Source organism: Oncorhynchus gorbuscha, unplaced genomic scaffold, assembly GCF_021184085.1.
Source record: "Oncorhynchus gorbuscha isolate QuinsamMale2020 ecotype Even-year unplaced genomic scaffold, OgorEven_v1.0 Un_scaffold_5423, whole genome shotgun sequence".
Classification (NCBI taxonomy): domain Eukaryota; kingdom Metazoa; phylum Chordata; class Actinopteri; order Salmoniformes; family Salmonidae; genus Oncorhynchus; species Oncorhynchus gorbuscha.
This window is the reverse complement of record NW_025749230.1, coordinates 8,490-17,500: the sequence shown is the minus strand read 5'-3', so window position 1 is coordinate 17,500 and position 9,011 is coordinate 8,490. Positions and strand designations below refer to the sequence as shown.

The following is a 9,011-nucleotide window of genomic DNA, read 5'->3' as shown; positions in this document are numbered from 1 at the left end:
AGGGAATAGGGCTGTAGTATAAAGTAGTGCACTATATAGGGAATAGGGCTGTAGTAGAAAGTAGTGTACTATATAGGGCTGTAGTATAAAGTAGTGCACTATATAGGGCTGTAGTATAAAGTAGTGCACTATATAGGGAATATGGCTGTAGTATAAAGTAGTGCACTATATAGGGAATAGGTCTGTAGTATAAAGTAGTGCACTATATAGGGAATAGGGCTGTAGTATAAAGTAGTGTACTATATAGGGCTGTAGTATAAAGTAGTGTACTATATAGGGAATAGGGCTGTAGTATAAAGTAGTGTACTATATAGGGCTGTAGTATAAAGTAGTGTACTATAGGGAATAGGGCTGTAGTATAAAGTAGTGTACTATATAGGGCTGTAGTATAAAGTAGTGCACTATATAGGGAATAGGGCTGTAGTATAAAGTAGTGTACTATATAGGGAATAGGGCTGTAGTATAAAGTAGTGTACTATATAGGGAATAGGGCTGTAGTATAAAGTAGTGTACTATATAGGGAATAGGGCTGTAGTATAAAGTAGTGTACTATATAGGGAATAGGGCTGTAGTATAAAGTAGTGTACTATATAGGTAATAGGGCTGTAGTATAAAGTAGTGTACTATATAGGGAATAGGGCTGTAGTATAAAGTAGTGTACTATATAGGGAATAGGGCTGTAGTATAAAGTAGTGTACTATATAGGGAATAGGGCTGTAGTATAAAGTAGTGTACTATATAGGGAATAGGGCTGTAGTATAAAGTAGTGCACTATATAGGGAATAGGGCTGTAGTATAAAGTAGTGTACTATATAGGGAATAGGGCTGTAGTATAAAGTAGTGTACTATATAGGGAATAGGGCTGTAGTATAAAGTAGTGTACTATATAGGTAATAGGGCTGTAGTATAAAGTAGTGTACTATATAGGGAATAGGGCTGTAGTATAAAGTAGTGTACTATATAGGGAATAGGGCTGTAGTATAAAGTAGTGTACTATATAGGGAATAGGGCTGTAGTATAAAGTAGTGTACTATATAGGGAATAGGGCTGTAGTATAAAGTAGTGTACTATATAGGGAATAGGGCTGTAGTATAAAGTAGTGTACTATATAGGGAATAGGGCTGTAGTATAAAGTAGTGTACTATATAGGGAATAGGGCTGTAGTATAAAGTAGTGTACTATATAGGAATAGGGAACATTTGGGACAGACACTGACATTCTCCTTCCTGTCTGTATAATGTGGTTAGTGATGTCAAACACACACACACACACACACACACACACACACACACACACACACACACACACACACACACACACACACACACACACACACACACACACACACACACACACACACACACACACACACACATGGCGTACTCAAGCTGAATGAACATTAATGGGACCTTAAATGTCAGAGAGAGGAGGAGGAAGAAGAGGAGGAAGAGGAGGAAGAGGAGGAAGAGGAAAAGGAGGAGGAGGTAGAGGAGGAGGAGGAGGAAGAGGAGGGGGAGGAGGAGGAGGAAGAAGAGGAAAGGAGGAGGAAGAGGAGGAGGAAGAGGAAAAGGATGAGGATGTAGAGGAGGAGGAGGAGGAGGAGGAAGAGGAAAGGAGGAGGAGGAGGAGGAGGAAGAGGAAAGGAGGAGGAGGAGGAGGAGGAGGAAGAAGAGGAGGGGGAGGAGGAGGAGGAGGAGGAGGAGGAAAGAGGAAGGAGGAGGAGGAGGAGGAGAGGAGGAGGAGGAGGGAAGAAGAGGAGGGGGAGGAGGAGGAGGAAGAGGAAAAGGATGAGGATGTAGAGGAGGAGGAGGAGCAAGAAGAGGAGGGGGAGGAGGAGGAGGAAGAGGAAAAGGAGGAGGAGGTAGAGGAGGAGGAGGAGGAGGAAGAGGACCAGACAATAAAGTGAATGATATTTTTATTTCTCTCCCTCCCTTTTTTTACTGCTCTCTGACTCTCTCTCTCTCTCTGTCTCTCATCTCTCTCCTCTCACTCTCTCCTTCCCCCTCTCTCTTTCTCCCTATCCCTTCCTCCCTGTCTCTTCCTCTCCTCTCTCCTCTCTCCATTCTCTTTCTCTCCCTATTTCTCTCCTCTCTCTCCCCTTCCTCCCTCCCTCCCTCCAGGTGAGATGGAGGAGCTGGAAGCTCAGTGGTTAACGGGGATCTGTCACCATGAGAAGAACGAGGTGATGTCCAGTCAGCTGGACGTTGACAACATGGCCGGAGTGTTTTACATGCTGGCTACCGCAATGGGACTGTCTCTCATTACCTTCATATCAGAGCATCTCTTCTACTGGAGGTTGAGATACTGTTTCACTGGAGTCTGTACGGGAACACCGGGACTACTGTTCTCTATAAGCAGGGTAAGACTGGGGGTTAGGGGTTAGGGGGGTAGGGGGTAGGGGGTAGGGGGTAGGGGTTAGGGGTTAGGGGGTAGGGGGTAGGGGTTAGGGGTTAGGGAGAGTAGGGATTCAGTGAGTCTGGTAGGGGTAGGGGTTAGGGGACTAGGGGGGGGGGGGTAGGGGGTAGGAGGTAGGAGGTAGGGGGTAGGGGGTAGGAGGTAGGGGTTAGGGGTTAGGGGTTAGGGGTTAGGGGGTAGGGAGAGTAACTGTTTCACTGGAGTCTGTAGGGGAACACCGGGACTACTGTTCTCTATAAGCAGGGTAAGACTGGGGGGGGTTAGGGGCAGGGGTTAGGGGGGGTAGGGGGTAGGGGTAGGGGGGTAGGGGGTAGGGGTAGGGGGGTTAGGGGGAGGGGGTAGGGGTTAGGGGTTAGGGGTTAGGGGTAGGGAGAGTAACTGTTTCACTGGAGTCTGTACGGGAACACCGGGACTACTGTTCTCTATAAGCAGGGTAAGACTGGGGGTAGGGGGTAGGGTTAGGGGTAGGGGGTAGGGGTAGGGGTTAGGGGGTAGGGGTAGGGGTAGGGGTAGGGGGTAGGGGTAGGGGTTAGGGGGTAGGGATTAGGGGTAGGGGTTAGGGGGTTAGGGGTAGGGATTAGGGGGGGTAGGGGGGGTTAGGGGTAGGGGTTAGGGGTTAGGGGGTAGGAGGTAGGAGGTAGGGGTTAGGGGTAGGGGTTAGGGGGTAGGGGAGTAACTGTTTCACTGGAGTCTGTACGGGAACACCGGGTTACTGTTCTCTATAAGCAGGGTAAGACTGGGGGTAGGGGTAGGGGGGGTTAGGGGGTAGGGGGTAGGGGTAGGGGTAGGGGTAGGGGGTAGGGGGGGGTTAGGGGTAGGGTTAGGGGTTAGGGGGTAGGGGTTAGGGGTTAGGGGGTAGGGGGGTTAGGGGGTAGGGGTAGGGTTAGGGGTAGGGGTTAGGGGGTAGGGGTTAGGGGGGGGTAGGGGTTAGGGGTAGGGGTTAGGGGTAGGGGTTAGGGGGTAGGGGTTAGTGGGTAGGGGTTAGGGGGGCAGGGGTTAGGGGATTAGGGGTAGGGGGGCTAGGGGTAGGGGGTTAGGGGGGGGTTAGGGGTAAGGGGTAGGGGTTAGGGGTAGGGGTTAGGGGTTAGGGGGTAGGGGTTAGGGGGGTAGGGGTTAGGGGTAGGGGGTAGGGGGTTAGGGGGTAGGGCAAACAGGGTTAGGGGTAGGGGTTAGTGGGTAGGGGTTAGGGGGTAGGGGTTAGGGTAGGGGTTAGGGGTTAGGGGTAGGGATAGGGGGTAGGGGTTAGGGGTAGGGGTAGGGTTAGGGGTAGGGGTTAGGGGTTAGGGGGTAGGGGTTAGGGGCAGGGGTTAGGGGTAGGGGTTAGGGGTTAGGGTAGGGGTTAGGGTGTAGGGGTTAGGGGGTAGGGGTTAGGGGTAGGGGGTAGGGGGTTAGTGGGTTAGGGGGTAGGGGTTAGGGGGTAGGGGTTAGGGGGTAGGGGTTAGGGGGTAGCGGATAGGGGTAGGGGTTAGTGGGTAGGGGTAGGGGTTAGGGGGTAGGGGGTAGGGTTAGGGGTTAGGGGGTAGCGGATAGGGGGTAGGGAGAGTAACTGTTTCACTGGAGTCTGTACGGGAACACCGGGACTACTGTTCCCTATACGCAGGGTAAGACTGGGGGTTAGGGGGTAGGATTTAAGGGTAGGGGGTAGAGGTTAGGTGGTAGGGGTTAGGGATAGGGGTTAGGGTAGGGGGTAGGGGTAGGGGGTAGGGGTTTGGGGGTAGGGGTTAGGGGTAGGGGGTAAGGGTTAGTGTATAATGGTTAGGGGTAGTGGTTAGGGTTTAGGGGTATGGTTTAATGTCAATGTTATGGCGGGTAGAGGAGAAGGGATAGGGGCTGTTATGATTGGTGTATGGAGGCACTAGGTTGGGGTATTAGGGAGGTAGGGGCTGGGATATTAGGGAGTTAGGGGCTGGGGTATTAGGGTAGGGGCTGAGGTATTAGGGAGGTGAGGGGCTGGGGTATTAGGGAGGTAGGGGCTGGGGTATTAGGGAGGTAGGGACTGGGGTATTAGGGAGCTAGGGGCTGGGGTATTAGGGAGGTAGGGGCTGGGGTATTAGGGAGGTAGGGGCTGGGGTATTAGGGAGGTGAGGGGCTGGGGTATTAGGGAGGTGAGGGGCTGGGGTATTAGGGAGGTAGGGGCTGGGGTATTAGGGAGGTAGGGGCTGGGGTATTAGGGAGGTAGGGGCTGGGGTATTAGGGAGGTAGGGACTGGGGTATTAGGGAGGTAGGGACTGAGGTATTAGGGAGCTAGGGGCTGGGGTATTAGGGAGGTGAGGGGCTGTGGTATTAGGGAGGTAGGGGCTGGTGTATTAGGGTAGGGGCTGTGGTATTAGGGTAGGGGCTGGGGTATTAGGGAGGTAGGGGCTGGGGTATTAGGGAGGTAGGGGCTGTGGAATTAGGGTAGGGGCTGTGGTATTAGGGTAGGGGCTGGGGTATTAGGGAGGTAGGGGCTGGAGTATTAGGGAGGTAGGGGCTGGGGTATTAGGGAGGTGAGGGGCTGGGGTATTAGGGAGGTAGGGGCTGGGGTATTAGGGGGTAGGGGCTGTGGTATTAGGGTAGGGGCTGGGGTATTAGGGAGGTAGGGGCTGGGGTATTAGGGAGGTAGGGGCTAGGGTATTAGGGAGGTAGGGGCTGTGGTATTAGGGAGGTGAGGGGCTGGGGTATTAGCGAGGTGAGGGGCTGGGGTATTAGGGAGGTAGGGGCTGGGGTATTAGGGAGGTAGGGGCTGGGGTATTAGGGAGGTAGGGGCTGGGGTATTAGGGAGGTAGGGGCTGTGGTATTAGGGTAGGGGCTGGGGTATTAGGGAGGTAGGGGCTGGGGTATTAGGGAGCTAGGGGCTGGGCTATTAGGGAGGTAGGGGCTGGGGTATTAGGAAGGTAGGGGCTGGGGTATTAGGGAGGTGGGGCTGGGCTATTAGGGAGTTGGGGCTGGGCTATTAGGGAGTTGAGGGGCTGGGGTATTAGGGAGGTAGGGGCTGGGCTATTAGGGAGGTGAGGGGATGGGGAGAGGGACAGACACAATCCGTCTCCCTCCGCTGCACCTTTCTGGGTAATATCATTTCAATACGGTCAGGGGCTATCTAAGTAATTATGTTAAATGTTCAGAGAAATGAATGAGATGGTTTCTCAGATGCTGAGTCAGGGATACTAAGGGGATCTGATGAATTATCCTACTGGGAAGGGGAATACATGGGTCATTACCAGAAGACAGACTTTTAGGGTCAGATGGGGAAAGGATGATCCCTAGATGATAATCCGTCTCCTCTCTCTCTCTCTGCACCTTTCTGGGTAGTAATATCATTTCAATCTCGGTCAGGAATACTATCTAAGTAATTATGTTAAATGTTCAGAGAAATGAATGAGATGGTTTCTCAGATGCTGAGTCAGTCTCGATACTAATGTGATCCTGATGAATTATCCTTTCTGGGAAGGAGAATACATGGGTCATAGTTACCAGAAGACAGACTTTTCTCTCTCAGTCAAACTTCAAATGATGATCCCTAGATGATAATCTGTGTCTCTCTCTCTCTCTCTCTCTCTCTCTCTCTCTCTCTCTCTCTCTCTCTCTCTCTCTCTCTCTCTCTCTCTCTGTCTCTCTCTCTCTCTGTCTCTCTCTCTCTCTCTCTCTCTCTCTCTCTCTCTCTCTCTCTCTCTGTCTCTGTCTCTCTCTCTCTCTCTCTCTCTCTCTCTCTCTCTCTCTCTCTCTCTCTCTCTGTCTCTCTGTCTCTGTCTCTGTCTCTCTCTCTCTCTCTCTCTCTCTCTCTCTCTCTCCTCTCTCTCTCTCTCTCTCTCTCTCTCTCTCTCTCTCTGTCTCTGTCTCTCTCTGTCTCTCCTCTCTCTCTCTCTCTGTCTCTGTGTCTCTGTCACTCTCTCTCTCTCTCTGTCTCTGTGTCTCTCTGTCTCTGTCTGTCTCTGTCTCTCCTCTCTCTCTTTCCTCCACGTTCCCTCCTCTCGCTCTTAATTTCTGTCCTCCATCTCCCTCCTCGCCCTCTCTCTCTCTCTCTCTGTAGGGGATTTGGAGTTGTATCCACGGCGTCCACATCGACATGAAAAAGAAGTCTGAGCTGGATTTTAGCCCTCAGGCTAACATGTTGAAGCTCATCAAGTCAGCCAAACAGATGACCAACATGTCCAACCTGTCTGCGTCCAGGATTAATTCCCCCAAGCGTGCGGCTGAGTTCATGCACTCGGCGGGGCCCATGATCATGGATATGATGGCTGAGAAAGGTTTTTTCTCTCTCAATTTGATTTTTTTGATTCAAACACATTACAACCACACATCATGGATATAAATGCATTTCAAATCATTAAAAAACATTTTTATTTGATTTATTTAACCTTTATTTAACTTGGCAAGTCAGTTATTTTAAATATATATTTTATTTTAAGGTAACTTCATCTACGCCGACAATCGAAGCTACGCCCCTAAAGAGGTGATCTACGGCGATACGGGCGACCTCCAGGCGTACCTGGCCAACCGACACAAAGACCACCTGAATAACTACATCTTCCAAGGCGGACAGCACCCTCTGACCCTCAACGAGTCAAACCCAAACTCCGTGGAAGTGGCGGTGAGCGCGGATGCCGCCCAGACCAACGCCAAACCCAGAGGCCTGTGGAAGAAGTCCGTGGACACAATGCGGCATGGTCCAGGTGTCCCGGGCCCAGACATGCTGTCCCCCGACCCCCGCATCTCCATGAAGACGCAACGATACCTTCCGGAGGAAGCAGCTCACTCAGACATCTCTGACTGCTCCAGCCGAGGAGGAGGCGGTTCGTACCAGGACCCAGAAAACAACAAGCACCTGAAGAACAAGGACGGATTAAAAAAGACAGGTGACGTCGAAATACCCAAGGGACTGCAGCGAAGTAGAGCTGTCCTACTTAAAGACTAAGCAGGGCAGTGGAGGGGGTGGAGGAGTGGGAGGACAGGGACAAGGACAGATCTACACCATAGACTCAGAACTCAATCTCAACTCTGATCCTTTACACTACCGCGAAAGTCGAGGCCTGGCCGCCGACGACCTGGACTACCCAGAGATCTACTCTGACCACAACGACAACTACAGGAAGTGTCAGGATCAGCCAATCATCCACCTCAACTCGTCCCCGCTGCACCACGCCGACGTCGACCTGCTCCCGGACTCGACTTACTCTAAACACTACGGCGTGAAGGATAAGAGCTCGTCCCTGTCGCCCCACGAGACCAACGACCGTTCCAAACAAACCCATTGCCGCTCGTGTCTGTCCAAGTTCCCTGCCAGTAGCAGCTACACCCCGGGTCACTACACGCCCACAAACACCGCTTTGTCGCCGCCGCCGCAGCCGCCGCCGCCGCCCGCTCGCCCTACAACCGCTGCGAAGCGTGCCTCCACACTGCTAACCTCTACGACATCAGCGAAGACCAGCTGCTCCAGGACGCCCTGCTGACCGACCAGGGAATGCATCAACATCAGGACGAGATGTTCGGCCACTACTGGCCTCAGACGGACGGTCCGCACGTCCAGAAGAGAAACCGCTTGCGTATGTCCCGCCAACACTCGTTCGACAACATCATGCTGGAGAAGCCTAAAGAAATAGATCTGGGGCGTCCGGCTCGCTCCGTCAGCCTCAAAGAGAAAGACCGCTGCTTCCTGGACGATTCTCCCTACGCCAACCTTTTCAGCGTCCGCCAGGCCGACAAGCTTTTGGGCTCCAGGTCGATGCTGTTCAACCTGGAGGAGAACAAACGGAGCAAGTCACTGTACCCCGAACATGGCTCTGACAACCCCTTCATGGCGTCTTCGCTGAGGGACGACGCGCGCCTCGTCCACGGACGCAGCTCCTCCGACATTTACAAACAGCTGGGAGGAGGAGGGCTCAAAACATCGCAACGCAACGAAAACAATCTGAGATCCTCGGTCAAATCCGCCGCTTCCTACTGCTCCCGGGACGGAGGACGGATACCAGCCAATGACATGTACATTACAGAGCATGTGATGCCTTATGTAGCCAATAAGACGAGTTCTTACTCAGCCGCACCGCGAGGGGTACTAAACTCAGCCCAGTTCAGCAATAGACGGGTTTATAAGAAGATACCCAGTCTGGAGTCAGACGTTTAATTCACTTACTGATTATAATTATTCGTAGGTTATTACGAAGTCTTTCTGCTGTGTTTTATTATAGTTTATAACTATCTACTATCCACTTAGGATGCCATAGACACACCTATTATTCTTCTTCTGCTACTACAGCTACTACTACTCACATGTTAAGCCAGATATACGTACCAGGGGAGTTGAAGCTCTCTCTCCCTCTCTGCTGATCTCTCTGTTTCTTCCAGGGAGTTGAAGCTTCTCTCTCTACTAATCTCTATGTTCCTTCCAGGGGAGTTGTAGACCTCTCTCTCTCTCTACGGATCTCTGTTCCTTCCAGGGAGTTGTAGTGAGAGGTTTGGCCCGTCATATGATTCATGGACAGACAGACAGACAGACAGACAGACAGACAGACAGACAGACAGACAGACAGACAGACAGACAGACAGACAGACAGACAGACAGACAGACAGACAGACAGACAGACAGACAGACAGACAGACAGACAGACAGACAGACAGACAGA

The 9,011-nt window shown here is 51.8% G+C and overlaps 1 pseudogene; it reads left to right on the top strand.

The window, feature by feature from the left end:
- The window catches only part of LOC124029080, a 15,909-nt pseudogene extending 7,184 nt beyond the window's left edge, over nucleotides 1-8,725 (top strand).
- Nucleotides 8,726-9,011: the final 286 nt, after the last annotated feature.